The sequence below is a fragment of the Mytilus galloprovincialis genome, chromosome 10 (genome assembly GCF_965363235.1).
Source record: "Mytilus galloprovincialis chromosome 10, xbMytGall1.hap1.1, whole genome shotgun sequence".
Taxonomy (NCBI): domain Eukaryota; kingdom Metazoa; phylum Mollusca; class Bivalvia; order Mytilida; family Mytilidae; genus Mytilus; species Mytilus galloprovincialis.
In genome coordinates, this window is record NC_134847.1 from 41177670 (window position 1) to 41201029 (window position 23360).

At 35.0% G+C, this 23360-nt stretch overlaps 1 long non-coding RNA gene across 1 annotated transcript in view; it reads left to right on the top strand.

The window, feature by feature from the left end:
- LOC143049157 (uncharacterized) overlaps nucleotides 1-16533 on the top strand; it is a 40517-nt gene extending 23984 nt beyond the window's left edge. Inside the window, exons 2-3 of the long non-coding RNA XR_012970092.1 lie at nucleotides 9554-9644; nucleotides 15823-16533. This is a non-coding gene — a long non-coding RNA (uncharacterized LOC143049157). The remainder of the gene's footprint in view (nucleotides 1-9553; nucleotides 9645-15822) is intronic.
- Nucleotides 16534-23360: the final 6827 nt, after the last annotated feature.

A 23360-nucleotide genomic window follows, 5' to 3' on the forward strand; every position in this document is an offset into this window, starting at 1 on the left:
AATAGTTCAGTTCGAATTCGTTGTATCCGGGATACCATATCCCCCCTTTGAACCCTCTACTGACAAACTCGAACGGGTCTAGGGTATAAGTGCTATGGGCCATTTTAAAGGCAATAAGTACCTCTTCCTCTGGTATCATTGCCCACGTGGAGAATCTCTTCGTTTGGCCAGCCGGCAATAGTTCATTTTCGACTTTGTGATATACCAGGGTACCCCCCTTATCCTTTTCTGACTAACTCGTACGGGTCTAGGGCATAAGTGCTATGGGCCATTTTAGATGCAATACCAACCTCTACCTCTGGTATAATGGTCGATGTGGAGAATCTCTTAGTTTGGCTAGCCGGCAATAGTTCAGTTCGAATTCGTTGTATCCGGGATACAAACGGGTCTAGGGTATAAGTGCTATGGGCCATTTTAAAGGCAATAAGTACCTCTTCCTCTGGTATCATTGCCCACGTGGAAATCTCTTCGTTTGGCCAGCCGGCAATAGTTCATTTTCGAATTTGTGATATACCAGGGTACCCCCCTTATCCTTTTCTGACTAACTCGTACGGGTCTAGGGCATAAGTGCTATGTGCCATTTTAGAGGCAATACCAACCTCTACCTCTGGTATAATGGTCGATGTGGAGAGTCTCTTAGTTTGGCCAGCCGGCAATAGTTCAATTCGAATTCGTTGTATCCGGGATACCATATCCCCCCTTTGAACCCTCTACTGACAAACTCGTACGGGTCTAGGGTATAAGTGCTATGGGCCATTTTAAAGGCAATAAGTACCTCTTCCTCTGGTATCATTGCCCATGTGGGTCAACATTTTTAATTAATTCTCCATAGGCGACAATGGTAACGTTTTCCTCCATTGCTCAGTCCATATCGTTTACTTGAACATGTAGGATGGCTCATATCGAAGCTGATACATTTATACATGTTTGGTTAAATTTTCGGGGTGGCAAGTGAGATTACTTTTTTCGCAAATTGCTGGACCCCGGAAGATGGTGAAAAATGTCACTCTCCACATGAAATAATCCCAAAATTCTGATCATAAAACTCAATAAAAAAATTGTCCTTTCTAATAATTTATTTCAGGTCAAATCTACATATTTCTTTTCTCATCACATCAGCTCTATAAAACAGTTCTTATTGTTCATTTATGTCCATTTTTAAAATCACAGCATCCACAATTGTATCGCGGACTAATATTGTTTTTTAATTACGTCATCTGAGTTCCTCATCTCAAGGTCTATTAGGGACCCTGACCCATGTGGAGAATCTCTTCGTTTGTCCAGCCGGCAATAGTTCATTTTCGAATTTGTGATATACCAGGGTACCCCCCTTATCCTTTTCTGACTAACTCGTACGGGTCTAGGGCATAAGTGCTATGTGCCATTTTAAAGGCAATAAGTACCTCTTCCTCTGGTATCATTGCCCACGTGGAGAATCTCTTCGTTTGGCCAGCCATCAATAGTTCATTTTCGAATTTGTGATATACCAGGGTACCCCCCTTATCCTTTTCTGACTAACTCGTACGGGTCTAGGGCATAAGTGCTATGTGCCATTTTAGAGGCAATACCAACCTCTACCTCTGGTATAATGGTCGATGTGGAGAATCTCTTAGTTTGGCCAGCCGGCAATAGTTCAGTTCGAATTCGTTGTATCCGGGATACCATATCCCCCCTTTGAACCCTCTACTGACAAACTCGTACGGGTCTAGGGTATAAGTGCTATGGGCCATTTTAAAGGCAATAAGTACCTCTTCCTCTGGTATCATTGCCCATGTGGAGAATCTCTTCGTTTGTCCAGCCGGCAATAGTTCATTTTCGAATTTGTGATATACCAGGGTACCCCCCTTATCCTTTTCTGACTAACTCGTACGGGTCTAGGGCATAAGTGCTATGTGCCATTTTAGAGGCAATACCAACCTCTACCTCTGGTATAATGGTCGATGTGGAGAATCTCTTAGTTTGGCCAGCCGGCAATAGTTCAGTTCGAATTCGTTGTATCCGGGATACCATATCCCCCCTTTGAACCCTCTACTGACAAACTCGTACGGGTCTAGGGTATAAGTGCTATGGGCCATTTTAAAGGCAATAAGTACCTCTTCCTCTGGTATCATTGCCCATGTGGAGAATCTCTTCGTTTGGCCAGCCGGCAATAGTTCATTTTCGAATTTGTGATATACCAGGGTACCCCCCTTATCCTTTTCTGACTAACTCGTACGGGTCTAGGGCATAAGTGCTATGTGCCATTTTAGAGGCAATACCAACCTCTACCTCTGGTATAATGGTCGATGTGGAGAATCTCTTAGTTTGGCCAGCCGGCAATAGTTCAGTTCGAATTCGTTGTATCCGGGATACCATATCCCCCCTTTGAACCCTCTACTGACAAACTCGTACGGGTCTAGGGTATAAGTGCTATGGGCCATTTTAAAGGCAATAAGTACCTCTTCCTCTGGTATCATTGCCCACGTGGAGAATCTCTTCGTTTGTCCAGCCGGCAATAGTTCATTTTCGAATTTGTGATATACCAGGGTACCCCCCTTATCCTTTTCTGACTAACTCGTACGGGTCTAGGGCATAAGTGCTATGTGCCATTTTAGAGGCAATACCAACCTCTACCTCTGGTATAATGGTCGATGTGGAGAATCTCTTAGTTTGGCCAGCCGGCAATAGTTCAGTTCGAATTCGTTGTATCCGGGATACCATATCCCCCCTTTGAACCCTCTACTGACAAACTCGTACGGGTCTAGGGTATAAGTGCTATGGGCCATTTTAAAGGCAATAAGTACCTCTTCCTCTGGTATCATTGCCCACGTGGAGAATCTCTTCGTTTGGCCAGCCGGCAATAGTTCATTTTCGAATTTGTGATATACCAGGGTACCCCCCTTATCCTTTTCTGACTAACTCGTACGGGTCTAGGGCATAAGTGCTATGGGCCATTTTAGAGGCAATACCAACCTCTACCTCTGGTATAATGGTCGATGTGGAGAATCTCTTAGTTTGGCCAGCCGGCAATAGTTCAGTTCGAATTCGTTGTATCCGGGATACCATATCCCCCCTTTGAACCCTCTACTGACAAACTCGTACGGGTCTAGGGTATAAGTGCTATGGGCCATTTTAAAGGCAATAAGTACCTCTTCCTCTGGTATCATTGCCCACGTGGAGAATCTCTTCGTTTGGCCAGCCGGCAATAGTTCATTTTCGAATTTGTGATATACCAGGGTACCCCCCTTATCCTTTTCTGACTAACTCGTACGGGTCTAGGGCATAAGTGCTATGGGCCATTTTAGAGGCAATACCAACCTCTACCTCTGGTATAATGGTCGATGTGGAGAATCTCTTAGTTTGGCCAGCCGGCAATAGTTCAGTTCGAATTCGTTGTATACGGGATACCATATCCCCCCTTTGAACCCCCTTCTGACAAACTCGTACGGGTCTAGGGTATAAATGCTATGGGCCATTTTAAAGGCAATAAGTACCTCTTCCTCTGGTATCATTGCCCACGTGGAGAATCTCTTCGTTTGGCCAGCCGGCAATAGTTCATTTTAGAATTTGTGATATACCAGGATACCCCCCTTATCCTTTTCTGACTAACTCGTACGGGTCTAGGGCATAAGTGCTATGGGCCATTTTAGAGGCAATACCAACCTCTACCTCTGGTATAATGGTCGATGTGGAGAATCTCTTAGTTTGGCCAGCCGGCAATAGTTCAGTTCGAATTCGTTGTATCCGGGATACCATATCCCCCCTTTGAACCGTCTACTGACAAACTCGTACGGGTCTAGGGTATAAGTGCTATGGGCCATTTTAAAGGCAATAAGTACCTCTTCCTCTGGTATCATTGCCCACGTGGAGAATCTCTTCGTTTGGCCAGCCGGCAATAGTTCATTTTCGAATTTGTGATATACCAGGGTACCCCCCTTATCCTTTTCTGACTAACTCGTACGGGTCTAGGGCATAAGTGCTATGGCCCATTTTAGAGGCAATACCAACCTCTACCTCTGGTATAATGGTCGATGTGGAGAATCTCTTAGTTTGGCCAGCCGGCAATAGTTCAGTTCGAATTCGTTGTATACGGGATACCATATCCCCCCTTTGAACCCCCTTCTGACAAACTCGTACGGGTCTAGGGTATAAGTGCTATGGGCCATTTTAAAGGCAATAAGTACCTCTTCCTCTGGTATCATTGCCCACGTGGAGAATCTCTTCGTTTGGCCAGCCGGCAATAGTTCATTTTCGAATTTGTGATATACCAGGGTACCCCCCTTATCCTTTTCTGACTAACTCGTACGGGTCTAGGGCATAAGTGCTATGGGCCATTTTAGAGGCAATACCAACCTCTACCTCTGGTATAATGGTCGATGTGGAGAATCTCTTAGTTTGGCCAGCCGGCAATAGTTCAGTTCGAATTCGTTGTATCCGGGATACCATATCCCCCCTTTGAACCGTCTACTGACAAACTCGTACGGGTCTAGGGTATAAGTGCTATGAACCATTTTAAAGGCAATAAGTACCTCTTCCTCTGGTATCATTGCCCACGTGGAGAATCTCTTCGTTTGGCCAGCCGGCAATAGTTCATTTTCGAATTTGTGATATACCAGGGTACCCCCCTTATCCTTTTCTGACTAACTCGTACGGGTCTAGGGCATAAGTGCTATGGGCCATTTTAGAGGCAATACCAACCTCTACCTCTGGTATAATGGTCGATGTGGAGAATCTCTTAGTTTGGCCAGCCGGCAATAGTTCAGTTCGAATTCGTTGTATACGGGATACCATATCCCCCCTTTGAACCCCCTTCTGACAACTTCGTACGGGTCTAGGGTATAAGTGCTATGGGCCATTTTAAAGGCAATAAGTACCTCTTCCTCTGGTATCATTGCCCACGTGGAGAATCTCTTCGTTTGGCCAGCCGGCAATAGTTCATTTTCGAATTTGTGATATACCAGGGTACCCCCCTTATCCTTTTCTGACTAACTCGTACGGGTCTAGGGCATAAGTGCTATGGGCCATTTTAGAGGCAATACCAACCTCTACCTCTGGTATAATGGTCGATGTGGAGAATCTCTTAGTTTGGCCAGCCGGCAATAGTTCAGTTCGAATTCGTTGTATCCGGGATACCATATCCCCCCTTTGAACCCTCTACTGACAAACTCGTACGGGTCTAGGGTATAAGTGCTATGGGCCATTTTAAAGGCAATAAGTACCTCTTCCTCTGGTATCATTGCCCACGTGGAGAATCTCTTCGTTTGGCCAGCCGGCAATAGTTCATTTTCGAATTTGTGATATACCAGGGTATCCCCTTATCCTTTTCTGACAAACTCGTACGGGTCTAGGGCATAAGTGCTATGGGCCATTTTAGAGGCAATTAAATGGACTGGTAATGTTGAGATTAAAGACTCTTATTGATCTCCGTAATTTAGAAGAATTATGTCATTGAAATAGTAATTGACAGTTTCTATTTTTCTGTTTATTATATTCCTTCAATAAACTATGTTTCTTGTTTTTCTGATCTTTTTAATTGTGTGATACTATCGTATGTATTGTATATTTTAGTTTTAGAATTGGACTATATTTGTAGACAACGAACAGATTATGGAATGCCCATATGACAATTAATTCCATTTAATTACCCTATATTTAATCATCTTGTTTTAATTACTATAGTTTACATTGATTCAATAATAACAACATTTTAATGTTCATAATTGTTTTGTGTTGTGTGAGGCAATGCAATTAAACTTTTCATTTACTTTCATTTTAAATGACGCGGACCTTGCAAAAGACACCTATTGGCTTACTATTTCCTAATTACTTTATATTGCTATAAATAGCATAACCATATTGGATATTAACAGCAAAAGTTATTTTATTGTCACAATCTAATAACTACCCAAAACATTTCATCGAACGCGGTTTTGATCTCATGAATATTATTGACGGCTAGCCTCATGAATATTAACGCCGGCTAGATCCACACTAGTTATGCACATGTATTTAATAGTATGCATCCAATTCCAGTATGTTAATGTGTGCATAGATCTATATAATATGTTAATAATCAAGCTGCTATGTATATACGTGCCTACCTAATTTCTAGCGATACTTATCCATCTCAAGCGAGTAGCATGATATGAAAAATTATCACAAAAAAAGACCAAAGGTAAAATGCACAAAATAGCGATAATTGTTAAATTAAAAAAATATCAAATATATAATCATTAGTTATCGTACTAGGCTAATGACACCATTTTTATTTCACATAAACTTAAAAAATTAGATTTCAATATTTCAGTTGAAAGACCTCATATCTTGAATTGATAATATGGTCTTTCAATTTTTCCATATCAAAACCATTTGAAATTTGTGATTATTATATGTTTTCTTTTTTCACCATTTAAACTTCTTTCGAGTTATTTCAATTTCCAAAGCTGTCACTTACATATAAGGTTTTTGAGACCGAACAGTTGATACGCTTTTGGAACTGGAACTCTTTTAACCGAATCAATAATCTCTTCGAACACTGTTTGTCTTGTTATCAGTAATCATTTAAACAGCAAAAGGATCTGTGAAATTTTTGTGTTTATTCTTTGAATTGCGCCTCTGCATGTCGTAAAAAATATACTGAAGCGATCCGGTGGCAACATCAGAGTCTTATTGCTCTTAATGCATTCGATTTTAGCGATTTTTATTTGTAACTTGTAAATCTCAATCGATACTGACTGCTGGATTTTAATTTGAGGTTCTTGATGGACCAATAAGAAAGTGATGTAAAGGTCAAAGTCTCGAAATTGGTCTCATTTTAAACTATTGTCACTTTTGGCTTCTCCTTAAATTCGTAAAAGATATCGACCAAATATTGTATTTAATGTGTAGACACTTAAAAACTAGGTAATTTTAATTGAAGGGTACATTGACATTTTACTTAATTTCTCCCCTGGAGCGTTTGAATTATAGTGGATACTGATATAAATAATGAACCATAAAAATGTATAGATTTAAGGTAATTTGATTAAAAATTGTGAAAGTACAAGCTGTTTTACCATTTTCCGATTCCTCACAATAAATCATTAATAAATAAATGATGATAACATAAATAAAAATTTCATATGCACAACATTGCATAAGATTTAATGAAATAAGATTCTTGAAAACAACTAAAACACATCAGCAAACCGAGATATGTTTATCAATCTTGAATCATCATTGATTAGTTTGAATTAAATAATTTTGTTATTAGAAATCGAGTGCTTTGATAGATATATCCATGTCTTCAGCAATATCTTTCAACATTGAAGTTTGGATGGATACTAGAATAACACCACAAAGGGGTTTCTCCTATCATTGCTTGGAAGTGTTTCTATTTTTAAAACATATTAAATGTTGTTTTAAATTAATTACAACTATGTAAATAACTATACGTATGAATAAATATATTGACTATCAAAGTAGAATAAAGCTAGCGTATCATGTCTGTCTGTGATTTGGGTCCTACTTACTGTAAATGAAATAGTTCCCAAATTCTTTCACAAGTAAAATCACATTTTGCACAGATTGTACATAATCCTTGTTACCTTTTATATCATTTTGCCACTTAGACTTGTAAATTTTAAAAATAATAAATAAAAGTAAGCGACATATATATCAAATTTTATTAGCCATCTATATGTGTTGACTAGTCTGTTGTCTTTCTAATCAATAATTTATAATTATGTATGCGTTAATTTAAAACACTAGACAATTTGTTAGAATATCGTATTTCCATTGTAAAGTTTAAAGATGCCGGAAAATATACTGACGGACTTCAAAAACGCAACACATATTTTCTTACTTTTTTCATCAAATCATGACACATATTTATATCATTGCTTATTATGCTTCCCGTACTCCTTTTTGAATTGAAAAAATCAATACCTGAATTTCCTCAGACAGTCAAACATCGCGGAATTTTGAAGTTGTACGAATTTCATGACGCACAATTAGAAACGTTTAAATTATTTTTTTGAGATTTTTTTCTTCGTTAAACATTTCCTTGAATCCTTTGCCAAGTTTTACATGTATGCAGTAACAAGTTGTTGAATTTCTTTTTGTCACGACTGAGAAATGAAAACTAAAATTTAGTCATGAGAAATTTACAGACAGAATTTAGTGCATGTTCTCTTGAGAACAATTTTGTGCTATAAATGTTCTTTTAAGTCCCTAACACTTCAGAGCATGTAGTCAATATTCGTAAGTGATCACCTAGGGACCAAGTCAACCTGTCGTTTAAGGGCATACGATACAGTTACAGGGGATGTAATGACGTTGCTAACGTAAAATGTTATTTTCGCGACGTCAAACTACGACATATCGGAAAAAGATGCATTTTTCGACTATTTTTTATCATTCAAACTGATTTAATTTGAAAACGAGTGCATGGACCCCTATTTTTTAAAACGACATTTTGTTTCATTTTGCAGGGAGAATATGTGGACCAAATTTTATAAAACTGTAAATAGAGGATTTTTTTTAATTTTGATAAATATACAGCAAAAAAATACGATTTTTTCTTAATTCATGACCATTTGATGAATATGAGTTATTTCTGAATAAAAAATGCATATTTTTTTTAGGATACTTGTTAAATACAAAAATTACAAATTATCTAACAAAAAACAATTTGTGTTTATCTCTTTAAACCAAAAAGTTATGGCTTTCTTTCGAAAAGGAAAATACAGCCACAAATCCGAATTTTGAGCAAATATACCAAATTTTGACCTCGTTTAACTGAAAACGTAGCACATGAAGGTATATTTTTGCTTAAATATTTGATTTAAGCAGGAAAAACTAGCCTATATGAAAATTTTCATCAAACTGTAAATACAGAATCAAAACTGTATCGTATGCCCTTAACGTTACGCCATATCAATTAAATTACGCAACGTCACTTGCAACACAGAATAACGGCTACAACGTTTTTAACCAAGTCATTGGATGTCATGGCAAGCAGATTTGCATCATCAATGTTTTTCGTATGCTGAAATGCCACATAATGCACTTTAAAATTGTTTATAAAGGTTTCAGTGTATACATCTTTACAACAAAATAGACTGAAATTAGTGGAAATGGGAAAAATCAGAAGTCGAAAAACTTGACAAAAACATTATTAACAGTATTGGTTAACTTTTCTGACAATCAGTTACAGGTAGGGAATTTTAACAGCTGTTTTTGCCTTTTACGATTGACACGACCAATAATCAAGAGAACACCACGATTTGAGTGCATACCACAATATTTAAAAGATAAGCATGGCGTAAACTAATAAACATTCAAACCTGCATTAGACATTGAAGAAATGAATCAATTTTATATTTAATTAGAATGTGTAATGTGTATTCTAAAAAGACAAAAACACAAAAAAATAATCGAGTGTTGCGATTCGTAAGTCCGTCATTATAGTATTACCTCGGTATTTATAAAAAAAATATGGTATCTTTCAAATATTACACCAGTTAGAAAAAACTAATAAAAAAATGAAGAAGATAGTGTTACTGTTTTTAATTTATATTTTGTCATATTTTAGGTTATATTGACAAATTATAAAGTCATTGTGTTTGAAAATAAAACATGGCTGAGGAAATGCAATTTTTGTTGGAGCCAATAACTAAAGTGGGGTGAGTTGAAATTTCAATCACAAAAAGATAATATGATAGAGTCAAAAACTCATGGTCTATATTTGGTATACATAAGTCAGTTACTTCATGTGAAAAATTAATTATGAGAGAGTTTAAGTCGCTTGAAGTCACTCATGCAGTAATGCGTCTAAAGCAAACAGAAAATAATTTTAAAAAAATGTGGAATTTATTTGCAAATGTCAAAAATTTCATTGCTATGTACCAACACAAGGTTAGAACCACAAAAAAAATCATCAATATTTATATTCATAATTTTGTCCAATTGTTGTTTATTTTTCTCTGGTTTTTTTCTTTTTTCGACTCATGAAAATTAGCGATAAAAAAAATTCTATTGACAATATCTTTTTAAACATTTTAAACATTTTGAACATTTTATGCATTCACCTCAAAAGCCAACCAAACCCTTTAACAGACTTAATTCGAATGGATAAAGTTACGATACTGTTGTTAGGTCATTAACAGAACATTTTGGTATTATATTGATTCACTCATTGCAGAGGAAATAAACTCATTTAACAACATAAAAACCAGTTGATGGCATGATAGTGGTTATGTTATTCTCATATATTTTATGTTTTCTGTTCTTTGGTTAGATGATTGTCTTTTTGGCACATTTCCAATGTTAATACTGAATTTCATTGATGTCATTCATTTATATATCTATATGTTAACCAACTATATATTAAAAAAAATTATGTGGTATGATTGCCAATGAGACAACTCTCCACCTCCACAAGAGACCAACTAATGACACAGAAATTAACACTTTTATGTCACCGTACGGCTTACAATAATGAGCAAAACCCGTACTGCATACTCAGCTATAAAAGGCCCAAAGATGATAATACAAAACAAACGGCATTATATATGTACAGAATATGAACGAAAAACAAATATGTAACACATAAACAAACGACAAGCAATGAACTACGCGCTCCTGAATTGGGACAGGCATGATAGTATTTCATGTATAAAAGTATGAAGATCGAGAAATCATGAAGATTAAGCCAATACCCTGTGTCCATTTAGTTGAATTTTTGGTGATTTTTATTTCAAAATTGTCACTCTGTATGTATTGAACATGACATTGTTAATGGGAGTTTATTTTTATAGCACCTTAATCTATATGTAGTCTACAATATTATCAAATTCTAATGATATTGAAAGGTCTGACAAGTATAACTTTTTTCAACGATCTCGTTTAGCTCTCTTCTCTATATTTATAATATAAAACAGGCACTCCATTAACATAGAAAGGGCAAAGATTACTCTATATATAAACACGAACTAGCTATGTTCTTAATTTAATGTAGATTGCGAGTTCTTGAATATCTACATAACGCGTTTTGCCCCATCATTTGAATGTTTGGATAACAATGGGAAGATTGAGAGATCAGATGGATCTAACCAACGCACTCGATCCTCTTGTATATATTTAGTTTAAATATTTTTTAATTTAACTTTAATCAGTCTATATGTTACGTATGAAATACATGTATCTACCTTATTTTATGACTATAAAAACTTAGGATGAAATCTTCAGAATCGCCTGAATGAATAAAATGACATGATTTCTATAAATTTTCGCCATCTAAAAATTCTATGAAGTCCGTACGTTGGGTTTCGTACGCATGTTTTTTTTTTTTATTGGAAATCTTTTATCCGAAATACTTCTGTGTTAAAAAAATTTATCAAATCAATAAATAACGATACTTTCTATATAAAGGTAATGGTGCATAATGATTTGAACTTACATAAACAATGAACATGTGTATGATGTATTGACTTAAAGTTTTTATAATTTTATTGTTATACTAGTTATTAAAGGTACTAGGCTTAAATTTTTTGATAAGCCAAAAGCGCACATAAAACTCATCAGTTACGCTTAGATCAACAGAGTTAGAAATCCAAACAAGTATAGTGTTGAAGAGTATTGAGGACCCACAATTACGTGCCAATTACGCCCAGGTAGGCTATGCCTGGAAAAAGAAAAAAAATACTATTTAGAATAATTCATACTTTTGCAAACAGTAAGTTTATTAAAATGACCATATAATTTATTTTCATGTCAACACCGAAGTGCTAACTACTATGCTAGTGATAGCATCGGGGACGAAATGTCCACCAGTAGTGTCATCGACTAAAAGAGGGACGAAAGATACCAAAGGGACAGTCAAACTCATAAATCTAAAACAAACTGACAACGCCATGGCTAAAAATGAAAACAACAAACAAACAACAGCACACACGACACAACATAGAAAACTAAAGAATAAACAACACGAACCCCACCAAAAAACTAGGGGTGATCTCAGGTGCTCCGGAAGGGTAAGCAGATCCTGCTCCATATGCGGCACCCGTCGTGTTGCTTATGTGATAACAAATCCGGTAAATGGTCTAATTCGGTAGGTCACATTCATGAAAGGGAAGGGGATTGTAGTTACGATGTAAGGAACATATCCGATATCATTTGTGAAACGGTTATTCCATAACGGTCAACCAACTCGTGATGGCGTCCGTAAAATTTACGAAGGGATGATTTCAACTTCACCATTTGGAACTCTTGGTTTAATAGCTTCCTTGTGAGCAGCAACCCCCTATCAAGAAAATCATGATAGGAAATGCAAGCACGGGAATATCGTATCAACTGGGAGATATATACCCCGTATGCAGGTGCTGCTGGAATGTTGCTACTTAGAAATGGAAAGTTCACAATTGGAAAGCTGAAATCATCTCTTTTGTCGTAAAGTTTTGTTTTCAACCGACCCTCATTGTCAATTTCTAGATGTAAGTCAAGATATGAGGCCGACGTAACTGTATCTGTAGTATCCTTTATCGCTAGCTCGATTGGATAGATGCGTTCCACATAGTCACCAAATTTTGAATTATTCAGTGAAAGAACATCATCTATATAGCGAAAAGTAGAGTTAAAGGATATTGCTAACTTCTTATCTTTCTTCCTAAGAAGTTCCTGCATGAAGTCAGCCTCATAATAATAAAGAAACAAGTCGGCAAGTAGAGGGGCACAGTTTGTTCCCATTGGAATGCCGACAGTCTGTTTTGCGTGACTGTATTTATGCATCCCGTCATACTTTGAACGACAAAATTATTTCATGTCTACCTGTGCGAATTTCAAACGCGCAATTTTACACCAGTACCCATACCCTCCTTCCTTGATGGGTGCATTTTACATAGACAAATATAATCGTATAATATAATCAAAATGAGGATGTTAATTTGATGTATGCCTATTTGTGCTTCTTCGTTACATTTGTTGTTTTTATAGTGATTAAGATGATAACACAATGTTGACCGCTGTACCCCTATTTTTTTGACATTTTTACCTATTATGTCTGTTTGTTTTGTTCACGCATCGGTGACTATATAATGGAATTTGATGCGACTGTCATACAAGTGAGAGGTTTAGCTAGCTATAAAACCAGGTTCAATCCACCATTTTCTACATTTGAAAATGCCTGTACCAAGTCAGGAATATGACAGTTCTTGTCCATTCGTTTTTGATGCGTTTTGTTATTTGATTTTGCCATGTGATTATGGACTTTCCGAATTGATTTTCCTCTGAGTTCAGTATTTTTGTGATTTTACTTTTTGAAAAACACGTCCCCCGAACGTTACAAATATGTTGTCAATCAAGAAATCAAGCATCTTGATAATATCAGTTTCAGAGAATTTTTTGTTCGAATCAGAGTGATCCTTTACAAAGTAGGATTTATCCCTGCCTAAGCTGTGTATAAATTTATCAAAAGTAACAGGCTTGTAAATTGATAAGCCAGAGGCGCGTTTCGTCCTCAAAATACTCATCAGAGACGTTCAGATCAAAATAGTTATAAACCAAACAACTACTTAGTTGAAGAGCATTGAGGACCACCAATTTAAAAACTCAAATACGGCTTAGGTAATATATGCTTGTGATCACAAAATAACTAATTTTTAGAGTGACTCTAACTTTTGCAAACAATAAATTGTATAAATGACAAAATAATTGATATTCATGAAGTGGCTACAAGGCTGGTGATACCATCTGGGACAAAACTCCACCAACAGTGACATCGATCTAGTGTTGTAAATTGTGACCAAAGGTATCAGGCTTATCATTTGATACGCCAATCATGATTTTCGTTTGAGACTTACTCAGTGAAGCTCATAAAGCCCCGAACAACATCGTGTTTGTGTGTAAATCTTATTACATACATGCTTGCTAAATGAATTAGGTATTGGCAATTTACATGGAAACTCACCATTTACTCTTACGACTCTTACCAGAGAGGAAATCTTTGATTATCAAAGGTATGTTCTATGTTCCTTCGGAATTACAACCAAAGATGAAGGACTAGATCTTCCATCACTGTATTGAATACCTAAACTTCATAAGTGTACTTACAAACAACAGATTATTGCTTGGTCTTCAAAGTGTTCCATGAAACTTTTTTCTAAAATTATTAACATCTATTTTATAAGCAATGATAGCTTGACTTTAAAGTTAATGTGAAACTAGAGTTGACGTGAATCAGATGTTGATGTTAAATACTTTCCAAAGATCTTTTACAGTATATACACTCAAAGACTCTTTATCTTGCATTTGACTTTTCTACACTGTATTGCCAAATACGCCTAAGATAATCTATGCCTGGGATAAAAAAACATGACAAAAAAATCCTTAGTTTTTTTTTAAAATTAAAGTTTTGTAAACAGAAAATTTGTAAAAATTATTGATACTAATGCTAACATCGAAATGTTGACCACTGGGCTGATGATACCCTTTGGGACGAAACGTCCACCAGCAGTGGCATCGACCCAGTGGTGTGCAAAGTTATCAAAGGTACAAGGATTATAATTTAGTACACCAGACGCGCGGTTCGTCTACATAAGACTCACCAGTGACGCTAATATCAAAATATTTATAAAGCCAAACAAGTTCAAAGTTGAAGGGCATTAATGAGGGTTCAAAATTTCCAAAAAATGGTGCCAAAAACGGCTAAGGTAAATGCATCTATTCCATCGACCTACAGATAAAGGATACAATAGATACAGTTAAGTGTACGTGACGGATACCTTGACTAACATCTAGAAATTGATAATGAGGGTCGGTTTAAAAAAACAAACTTTACGACAAAAGAGATGATTTCAGCATCCCAATTTTGAACTTTCTATTTCTATGTAGCAACATACCAGTAGCGCCTGCATATTCCTCCAAATTGATACAATATTCCCAAGCTTGCATTTACAATCATGATTTCATTGACAAAGGGTTGCTGCTAACAATTAAGCTTTTAAACAAAGAGTTCGATATGAAGAAATTGAAATCATCCCTTCCTAAATTGTATGGACGTTATCATGAGTCGGTTGACCGTTATGGAAGAATATCCGTTTCACAGATGATATCGGATATGTTCCTTATGTCGTAACTACAATCCGTTCCCTTTTTACGAATGTGACCTACCGAATTAGAATATTTACCGTGTTTGTAATTACATGACAAACACGACGGTTTACACATGTGGAGCAGGATCTGCACACCCTTCCGGAGCACCTAAGATCACAATGATGCTTAGTCTTTAGTTTGCTTTGTTGTGTCTTGTGTGCAATTATTTGTCTTTTGTCTTTTTTTTTTAATCATGGCGTTGTCAGTTTATTTTCGATCCATAAGTTTGACTGTCCCTCCAGTACCTTGAACTCCTCTTGCAAAATAGTTAGAAAGCCAAACAAGTATAAAGTTGTTGTGCATTGAGGACCCAAAATTTCCAAAAAGTTGTGCTAAGTACGGCTAAGGTAATCTATGCAATACAAATTTCTGCATACATGTTGGTAGAAGACCTCAGGTTTAATAATTCCAATGTCGAATTTCCTCATTGACTTAAACTTTGTGTTTAGTTTTGTATGTACAAAAATGTTTATTCTTATAGTTCAAAATATACAAACAAATCTTAAAAATTGTTTCTCCTAATTTTTATATAACCTTGTGCTGTTATTTAACATTCATTATTATTTCATTTCTCTATATCGGGAATAAACATATATTTGTAAAGAATTTAGCGATTGACAATAAGGCTTTTACTTGTCATATATATCAAATTTTTAATAGAATTGTAAATATTTCAGGCTTTCTTATATACATGTATGTATTTCTTTTTTTTAGATCGCTGAACGGTGGTGATCATTTGGCAGTTTTATCTGAGACCGCAGAATATTATCATCATGGAATATATCTTGGAACCAAATGTCAAGTTGCCGAATTTACCGGAGAAAGTAAATGTCATGCTAAAGTGGTAGCTAATGACATCCTGGAATTTATAGGTTCGAAAAAACTGTTCCGCGTATGTTACAAAGAGGGAAGTTGTTTACCTGTAACAGAAACAATCAATATGGCAAAGACGTTTGTAAATAATCCGTCTGAATGGAAACGATATCACCTTTTAGTGAACAACTGCGAACATTTTGCAACACATTGCAAAACTGGCAAAGGTACTTCCGCCCAGGCTATAGCAGCATTGAAGAAATGTATTGAAGACCCGTTTAATATCGAAAAAGCTACGGGAATTGCAATATCAGGGACATCGGCCCTTCTTAATGGAGGAATAAGTATGTATTCTCCAGTTGCTGGTATGTTAACGTCGACTGGATCTCTTATCGCTGGAACTAGTGTAATCCTCGACCCTCTACACGTAGCTCCTGTGGCATTCGCTGAAACTGTCGTCGCTGTAGCTCCTGCATCTATATCTCCTGTCCATCCACTTTGTCAATCTATTATCATTGGATCAAAGATCAAAGATACATTACAAAAATCACGAAATCAAAGTATGCAGCCAAACTGAAGAAACAATGCAAAAGAAAATATTAGGATGAAGCGTACGGGAAAACAATTTAGAAAATATTTGTTGCATAATTGCTTTCATTGTTGTATCAATATTCTCAGATAACATGTTTTGAAGTTCACATTTTTTCTTCTTCTAAATGTGTGGTATATAAATAAGTATACCCTGCAGTACTTGACATTGAAAACAAGTAGAAGAAATATTTTGTTTCACAGCCTTCAATAATATTTGAGTAACCAAACTGAATGGATTTATTTTGATTTGTTTTTGTAGATTTTATATTAACTAATATTAATATTATTGAAAAAGTTATGAATATTAACACATCCCGTCATTGTGTTATTGGTCTATGATATTTTTTGTATTCTTGTCTTTCATATTGCTAATCTACTTTGTCTATGTATGCCTTTTTGTTTTCTTTGATACATATGACGGGGCTCTGTATACTTTTGTATAAATTTTGTGTGCTCTTCTTTCAATTTTTGCTAATATGCTTTGTCTTTATGTCTGTTTATGTTTTTTCATACACATCACTTGGATCTGCTTACTTGAAATATACCTGAAATATTAAAAACTAATCTTAAGATTATAACATTTTAAAGATTTTAATCAATAAGGTCTTTCCACTTTTCTGTGGAAAGACCTATTGGTTTTCTTCTTCTGATTATTATCATTAGGTCTTTCAATTTTTCTGTGGAAAGACCTATTGTATTTGTTCTGATTATTAGGTCTTTCCACTTTTCTGTAAAAAAAACGATTGTATTTGTTCTGTTTATTAGGTCTTTCCTCTTTTCTGTGGAAAGACTTATTGTATTTGTCCTGATTATTATAAAAAAAATTTCTCCCGCCAAACTTTGTTATCGCGTAAAATTCATGTTTCGCAATATGTCGCTAAGATATTTCTTATATAGTATCATACAGTTTATGCACTTTTTATTTTCACCCATTCTAAGCCGAAAAATTGTCTTTGTAAGAGTTATCTTCATTTTAACTGTTTATCAAATGTGTGCATCTCCTTTGAAACAAAAAAAAATATCAACAATTTTTTTTACTAAATTGTTCGTTACATCATCAGGAATCTTTGGCTACTTTTAATCGAAACAATTCGATGAAATTTAATAGGAGTTATCTACCTTTACCAAATAAATTTGTTGGTATGTTTTTTTAACTCATAAACCGTTAACCGTAAAACCCGTGGATCTCTTTATTTGGGGTCCTTAGATCTTAACTTAGAAAATGAGGTCAAGGTCAAAGGTCAAGGTCAAGTTCTCAATTTTGACCTTGTCTTTTTTTTGCATTTTCTCCAACACTTTGAAATATATATATATAAAAAACAAGTGCAAAATGTTTGCTTCATTGTAATGAAGATACAAATGTATGTTATATTTGGTCTGAAACAATCTTATGGCATCGTATAGGAGTTAGTGCCCCAGAAATGTCCAATTATAAGGTTAATTGATCATTCCTTAGACTTGGTTCATTATATAGCCATATGACCTTTAACAAAAGGGTGGGTGACACATGACGGTGAAAAAAGATAACCAGAAGTGACCTTGCGAAAAGCAGAAGTATCAATTTTTGAACTTTTTTCATTGAAAAGTACTCGGAATTCATATATTTTGCAATTTAAATACATCAACTTATCAGAAAAGACTGTAAGTGACTTTCCATCAACCGGAAGTGGCCAATTATCTCCTGGTTTACTGACAAAAGTAAAGTAAAACCTTTATAATTCGGAATCAGTGTGAAAGAAGATATCATATGTGACCGGAAGAAGCACATATAATTGATTTATAATTTATAATTGAATGCCAAATTTAATTTTGAGTACACAGGAACTAGCTTCTTTGCAATAACTTTGAAAATGATGTGGAAAGACTTTCAATATTAATTATAAGTTCTTTCCACTTTTCTGTGGAAATGCCTATTGTATTTCTTCTGATTATTAGGTCTTTCCACTTTTTTCGTGGAAAGACCTATTGGGTTTATTTTATTGGTTTTTTTTCTTCCGCCAATTTATTTTTCCTTCGCTGTTTTTTTTGTTTGTTTGACAAGATGTCGCTTAGATATTTGGAATATGTTATCGAACAGTTCATACGCCGAATACTTTCCATTATAAGATCTGACAGCTAGTTCAAAGCAACTAACCACTAATGAAAAATCATGCATCTAATATAAAAAAGAAGATGTGGTATGATTGCCAATGAGACAACTATCCACAAAAGACCAAAATGACACAGACATTAACAACTATAGGTCGCCGTACGGCCTTCAACAATGAGCAAAGCCCATACCGCATAGTCAGCTATAATAGGCTTCGATAAGACAATGGAAAACAATTCAAACGAGAAAACTAACGGCCTTATTTATGTAAAGAAATGAACGAAAAACAAATATGTAACACATAAACAAACGACAACCACTGAATAACAGGCTCCTGACTTGGGACAGGCACATACATAAATAATGGCGGGGTTAAATATGTTAGCGGGATCCAAACCCTCCCCCTAAGCTGGGACAGTGGTATAACAGTACAACATAAGAACGAACTATAAAAATCAGTTGAAAAGGGCTTAACTCATCAGATGGACTAAAATACAAGTGGACGTGGCCGGGAACTTATACATCCCGACACAAAAAGACGCAATGAACAGATCTGAGAGTACTTGCAGTTATCTGACAGCTAGTTCAAAGCCACGAACAACTAATAAAAAAATCATGCATCTGAGACTAAACTATTAATCCGTACACGTCCAACATCCAATGGATTTAGTGTAAAGACTTCATAAACAGCCAGAGAAAAATATGACCTTGTCTAGACTAAATTATCAATCCGTACACATTCAACATCCAACGGATTTAGTTTAAAGACGTTTACTAAATGAATTAGTTTAAACTGTTGTCATAGTTAACATTTTGTTCGTCAATGTTTGAAGACTATATGGTGTCCTCTCGATATCGTTTGTTTAATCTTATTGTTGAGTCATAGTATCATCGACGGTATCATTTCTAAGTAGGTGAACTCTACAAGGGATAATTATCGTGAAAAAGGACGTCTACTTTGAGTTGCAAAACGAAACAGTTAGATATAGTAAAAAAATAATCTTTCGGTACCAATTTTCAAATCAGTCCAAAACATTGCCAATATCATCCTATGATTTAACTTTCTTACAATTCGGGTATGAATTGTACATATAAGTGCGCTTAAAATGCAATTTTCCATATAATTATATTTCTAATGGACACAATTCTTTCAAAATTAATTAATTGGCAATATTTTTCGAATGCATCAAATACATTGCAAATATAAACCCATGATGTAAGTTTCATAAAATTCTGGCAATAATTGTACATTTGAGAGTGCTGACAATGCAATTTTTTTAATATAACTAATGTTTCAAAGGGACATCCCTCTTTTAGAAATAGATCATCGGCACTGATTTTAGAACTAGCCCAAACTATTACTAAATACTATAATAAAAGTTTCAAAAAAACATACAAAAAAAAAACGTGAGACCGCACGGATGAAGGACGAACGTCCAATATTTTCAGTAAGCCCCCACAATGCGCTAAGCAGTTTACAAAATCGTATAAATGTACGATTTACCTTTTACGCCCACCAAATTTGGTCAAAATGATTTTTTCCTCTTTAGTCAATTAGTTAATTGTGTTACTTTAATTTTTCACAATCGCATTCAAACAAACTATCACTATTTAGGTGCCACAAATATGTTTTAATTTGGATCTAAACCATGACATATGTAACCAAAACCATGACGAATTTCTAGACTCTTAACTGAACCATGTCAATCGCTTAACCAAACCATACTAATTTCGATATTTTGGCGATCCTGTGTTAATTTCTTAAAAACAACAATTTCAATTTAGATAGTTTTACATACAATATAGATTCAAACATTTAATTTGCTTTTACTTGCTCATTTGAAAAGAACTGAGGCAATCATTTTGGGAAGTAACATAACTTATCCATGACCATCTTAACCAAACTATGACAAAATCACTGTACTAAACGCTAATTGATATGACGACCTTACTACCCGTGATATGATTATGTATACAACCCTTTTAAGTCGTGTACACATTTATAACTTTTGTGCAAGTCCTCGCTATAGTTTGTGTATCTCTTTATCAAGAGATTATGTAGTATATCATTTGACATGTAATCGTTTTTTTTCTTCATTACATTTATTTGTGGCTGTGTCTGTGTCGTGGTAGAAATTGAGAAATCATGACGAGTTGCCAAAATAATAGTCAAAATTTACTTATTTGTAAAGATTATCTAAATTCCTTTCAATATTGCATACCTCGGGAAGGTGATTTCTCAGTACATTTTTCCAATGTTCTGAATAATGTATATATGAAGTAAACAACATAAGCATGATTGCACCCTCCCCTGCCCACGGCCATTTTGTTTACATAGGCCGTAAGTAAAGACACAATCCATTTTACTTAATTGATCGTATTCTAAAAGGTTATCAAATTAATTCAGCAGAAAAATCTTAAAATATTGCTTTTAAGGTACTAATATTGATTTTGTTTTTGAAAAATTAAACATCACAAAATATATGTTGCCATATATATACAGTTATGAGAACTAATGATCATACATTCTGTCGGTATTGTTTACTTATACTTTAGCATTGCACAAGGTCGTTCGCGTCTAAAACTTTTCATAGCGTGTTTACATTAAATCTGTTGAGTGTATAGTGATTGATTATTTTATCTGATAGAACATGATTTGTATATTATCTGTAATTGATTTTGAACTAGCTGCGATTACTTTTATTGCTTAACTGCTGTTGTTTTTTGTGTGCATATTATCGATATTTTGCTTTGCGCCAACTGTAACTGATATTAATACATGTAGTTTGTTTTGTGTTGTGTTGTTATACCACTGCCCATGTTAGGGGGATGGATGAACGCTCATATACATATTTAATTCCCCCATATTCGATATGTGCCTGTCCCAAGTCCGGAGCTTGTAGTACAATGGTTGTTGTATATTCATGTCTGTCATATTTGTTTTCTTTTATAAATTATGTCATAGGTTTTTTCGTTTAAATTTGATTCACTTTTGTTGGGCTTTACAGTGTGTTTTGGTTATTTTAATGGTTGAAGGCCGTACTACCGCTTCATTTAACTGATGGCTAGACATCCCTTTGCCAATCATACTAGGCAAGTAAAAAAAGGATAACATTTGGTCACGTTTTGCAATTGTATGTGTGTGTGTGAATAAGTTTGAAATATTACAACTACAACTATAATATGCATGAAAAATCACTATCTTTAGTAAGTATAAATATAATGATCTTAGTGTCAATTCATCTGTTTGGATACAAACACTAGCCTCTTAACCATTGGTTATCTCCGATATCTACAAAAGAGAAGGAACAATGTATATCACGACAATTGTATTTTAACTTCTTTCCTTGTACGTTCATATAGTGAAAATATTATGGGAAGATGATTCCTTCCGGTTTGAAAAAAATGTTTATTGTCGATTACCGTATTTTGATATCTGGGCCTGAAAACACAAAATTGTGTATTACAATTTTGGCCGTTGCTGTTCTCCAACATGAATTTCCAAATAAACTCATCATAGATACCGGGATGAAAAAAATATATAAAAGGTATCTCTAACGTGAATTTCCAAGGTATGCCTTGACAGACTTGAAGCCTTCAAGACATAAAGTTTACAAAAACTTAACAAAGATATTTAGGTGAAGTTTTGGTTTGCATTACGTCACAGCATCCATATCTCATATTTTTAGACATACATCTGATGTTATCTGCTCAATATGTTGTATAGTTTAATGAGTATTGCCATATATAAATGTAAAAACAAATGGATAAGTAAAACTGCATATAAAAAATCTTATTTAATAACAGTTGACCACTACAAACACGATCGACAACAGTTATGTCATTTCTTTGAAATGACTTGTAACAATTGGAATTTTCAAGTAATAAGCTATTAAAGATGAAAGGTCGTCAACTTCTGAATAAATGTACAACAAAGACGCCATCATTTAAAATGTTTTCGTTAACAACATTTTGCTATTGCGAAGAACGTCGAATACCATCGACTTCTCTAAAACATGTGAAAAGTCAAATTACAAAAAATAAACAAAAAATCTAAGGAAAATTCAAGTCTAAAATGGCAAAATCAAAAGCTCAAACTCAGCATGACAGCATGTTGCAAATATCATATAGAATGAATGAAGCTTTCTTTGACACAGAAGTATATATCATGTGGTCAATACTCACAATTTGAAGGAAGACAGCAGTGTTCTGACATCAAACAATCAGGATGGTCTTCTGCATTTTCGTCTATATCACAATAATATCCTATTGCACAGTTATCAGTAGTGCAATATCCCCCAGCACTGCCACATGGATAAGATTTACCTTTATATAATTAAAAATAACATTCATATGAAATTAAATTTATATATCAATAAAAATCAATATAAAACATAAATTTGTAAACAAAAAATTACAAAAAAATTTAGCAAACGATATATTTTCATAATTTTCGAGAAAACAGAAATGTTCAGTACGAGAATTAAAATCGTCTCGACTATGTTATATTTAGGTATTCCTCTTTATCAACTAAAACAACCACTGAATTACATGCATCTGACTTTCGGTGGATACATATACAATTTTACAGGATAGAGCTAGTGTGCAAGCGCTCAACCTTGAACACCCAGGAACTGTTGTGCAACAGCTTGTCTACAGACAACGTCGAATTTCAGAACCTAATATTTTTATAGTATTTGGTGGCGGTTTTAAAATTGTCAAAATAGGGTTACAGCAGTTGTCACCGTGTCACAAATTC